Source organism: Rhinoraja longicauda, chromosome 43, assembly GCF_053455715.1.
Source record: "Rhinoraja longicauda isolate Sanriku21f chromosome 43, sRhiLon1.1, whole genome shotgun sequence".
Taxonomy (NCBI): Eukaryota; Metazoa; Chordata; class Chondrichthyes; order Rajiformes; family Arhynchobatidae; genus Rhinoraja; species Rhinoraja longicauda.
Genome location: NC_135995.1, coordinates 6,118,765 through 6,122,324, shown reverse-complemented (window position 1 = coordinate 6,122,324; position 3,560 = coordinate 6,118,765). Strand labels below are relative to the sequence as shown.

At 51.8% G+C, this 3,560-nt stretch overlaps 1 protein-coding gene across 1 annotated transcript in view; it reads right to left on the bottom strand.

The window, feature by feature from the left end:
- LOC144612204 (myelin-associated glycoprotein-like) overlaps positions 1 to 3,560 on the bottom strand; it is a 760,913-nt gene that overhangs the window by 605,505 nt on the left and 151,848 nt on the right.

Here is a 3,560-nt window from a genome sequence, read left to right as displayed (position 1 = left end):
CCTGCCTCCGCCCACTGACATTTCTCTCTGCCCATCTCTCTTTTCTCACTCTCTCCAACCAACCTCCCTTCCAGTGACTTAAGGAGACGAACAGGGAAAGTTTTCTTTACACAGAGAGTGGGTGTCCAGAACGTGCTGTCAGGGTGGCACGGTGACGCAGCGGTAGAGTCGCTGCCTTACAGCGAATGCAGCGCCGGAGACCCGGGTTCGATCCCGACTGCGGGAGCTGTCTGTACGGAGTTTGTAGGTTCTCGCCGTGACCTGCGTGGGTTTTCTGAGATCTTCGGTTTACTCCGACACTCCAAAGACGTACAGGTTTGTAGGTTAATTGGCTTGGTAAATGTAAAAATTGTCCCTAGTGTTTGTAGGATAGTGTTAGTGTGTGGGGATCGCTGGTAGGCGTGGACCCGGTGGGCTGAAAGGCCTGTTTCTGAACTGTATCTCTGAACTAAATTAAGCTAAAAGGTGGTGGTGGAAGCAGATACCAATAGTGACATTTATGAAGCTTTTTACGTGGATATGGAGGGATACGAGTTGTCCAGGTAGAGATTACTTTATCTTGGTATCATGTTCAGCACGGGCATTGTGGGCCGAAGGGCCTGTTCCTGTGCGGCACTGTTCTACGTTCTATGACTGCATGCGTCTCCACAGACGCTGCCTGACCCGCTGAGAGTTGCAGCATTTAGTGTTTTTATTTCAGATTTCCAGAGTCCGCAGTTTGTTGATGTTTGATTTGCATCTTATTCAGAGTTTAATCCCCAGCTGGGCTACACAAGTGGCCCACAGTCCGTACCCCATCCAGCAGCGTTCCCTGTTCACACACGGGACGCCAGCCAACACCGCAGAGCCTCAGTGACCCAGATACTGACCCGTCGGGGTGACCGAGAAATCCGTGCTGGGTTATCACAGTTTCACTGTGTGTGGGAGGGGAAAGGGGCAAGTCAAGAATTTAGGGCCAGAATGATCTGCAAAGTGGCACAGAGTCAGAGAGCATCGTTACTGATCCCTCCCCCTCTCCCCCTGTGTACTGTCACTCCCACTCCCCCTCTCTCTGTTCCCTGTCACTCCCACTCCCCCTCTCTCTGTGCACTGTTACCCCCACTCCCCCTCTCCCCCTGTTCTGTTACTCTCACTCCCCCTCTCCCCCTGTACTGTTATTGTGGGATGAACTGACCTGTTGTGTCTTGTGATGAACATGGGCATCACGGTACTGTGGGAATAGTGCGGCACGGTAGCTCGGCGGTAGAGTTGCTGCCTCACAGCTTACTTCTGCGGCGAGGAAGAGACCGTGTACCATTTGTACTTACAGTGTGAGAGGTTGCAGCCCGTGTTCGAGTGTCTAAAGGGGCTGCTCCCCATGTTTTGGCTCCATTTTAGTCCTGTGCTCCTGATTTTTGGGCACCCGGTACAGAGGGGGGTTGGGTCGGGAGGGACGGTGGGGTCTCCCTGTCGGTCTGCTCCTGGGCCTGACCAAGTTGGCCATTTGCGGGTCCAGGCAGCGGTAGTCGACGGCCGCACCGGGGTCGGCTGCCTGCCCCTCTTCCGGGCCAACGTCCGTGCCCGCGTGTCCCTGGAGAGGGAACACGTGGTGTCCACGGGGCCGCTGGAGGCCTTCCGTGAACGCTGGTCGCCGCGGGACGTCGAGTATTATTGATAAAGTTGGCAATGTATTAGTTTGATGTTTGTTTGTTTGTAAACTGCCAATATCGGCAGCCTTTGATCGTGTTACAATTTTGTGTTTGTTTTGTTTTCTGAATAAAGGCTTTTGTATATATTTTTAAAAAGAGACCCAGGTTTGATCCTGACTACAGGTGCTGTCTGTACGGGGTTTATACGCTATCTCCGTGACCGCGTGGGTTTTCTCCGGGTGCTCCGGTTTCCTCCCACACTCCAAAAACGTGCAGGTTTGTAGGTTAATTGGCTGCAGTAAATTGTCCCTCATGGTGTAGGATAGTGCTTGTGTGTGGGGTGATACATGGTGATCGCTGGTCAGCGTGGACTCGTTGAGACAAAGGGCCTGTTTCCACGCTCCATCTCTAAAGCCTAAAATAAAGATAATAATAATAATAATAATGCATTACATTTACATAGCGCTTTTCAAACACTCAAAGACGCTTTACAGGGATTTCTAGAACATAGAGAATTGAATAAATAGATAAATAAGTAAACAAACAGAGAAAGGAGACAGAAGGTGAGGTGACCTTCAGTGGTTGAAGGCAGTGCTGAAGAGGTGAGACTTCAGTGATGTTTTGAATGTGGTGAGTGAGGAGGAGTCTCTGACGGTTTGGGGTAGTGAGTTCCATAGGGTGGGAGCAGCGATGGAGAAAGCCCTGTCCCCCCAGGATCTGAGTTTGGTCTGGATGTGGGGGGACAGGAGATTGGCAGCAGCAGAGCGGAGGGTGCAGGTGGGAGTGTGCCTGTGGAGGAGGTCAGTCAGGTAGGATGGGCCAGGTTATGGAGGGCTTTGTAGGTCATGAGGAAGATTTGTACTGGATTCTCTGGGGGATGGGGAGCCAGTGGAGTTTGTAAAGGACGGGGGTGATATGGTCACGGATCGGGGAGTGGGTGAGTAGACTGGCAGCGGAGTTTTGAATGTTGAAGTTTACTGATGATTTTTGAGGGTGAGCCATAGAGGAGGCTGTTGCAGTAGTCCAGATGGGAGGTGATGAAGGCGTGGATGAGGGTTTCTGCAGCTGTGAAGGAGAGGGATGGACGGAGACGGGCGATGTTTTTGAGGTGGAAGAAGGCTATCTTTGTGATGTGTTTGATGTGTTTGTCGAAGGAGAGGGTTTGATCAAAGATGATTCCAAGATTCCGGATGTGAGGGGAGGTGGATACTGGGAGACCATCAATATTGAGGATGAAGTTTTGGGTGGATTTGGTGAGCGTTTTTGGACCAATGATGATGATTTCAGATTTGTTGCAGTTGAGTTTGAGGAAATTTGATTGAAGCCAAGATTGTATTTCAGTGATGCAGTTTGTCAGTGTCGAGTGTGTGGTGGTGGAGATTGACTTGGTGGAGATGAGGAGCTGGATATCATCGGCAAAGCAGTGGAAGTGAAGCTTCCTATTAGTGCAAGAATAAACTGTTTAAATGTTGGGATAGTCCCTGCCTCAACTACCTCCGGCCAGGATAGTCCCTGCCTCAACCACACATCCATGGGCTGAATGGCCTAATTCTGCTCCTATCACTTATGACCATCAGCTTGACGGCAGTTGAATCCAATCCCCTCCATTAGAGTCGGAAGACGGGTCCCGACCCGAAACATCGCCTATCCATGTCCCCCACAGATGTTGCCTGACCCACTGAGTTACTCCAGCGCTGTGTATTTTATTTGTAATCCAGCATCTGCGGTTCCTTGTGTCTCCCCTCCATTTCCTGACGCTGCCCTCGCCCTCCCTCCCGCCCGCACTCACCGGGGTCCCACACACACACGCACTCGTCGCCCACCGCGAGAACCTCACGGCGGCCGGAGGAGCAGGGACCACGTCACAAGCGCATCGGACACAGACTGGGGAAACAGCTTGCATGAGCCGCGTGTGTATTGATGCAGCGCTGC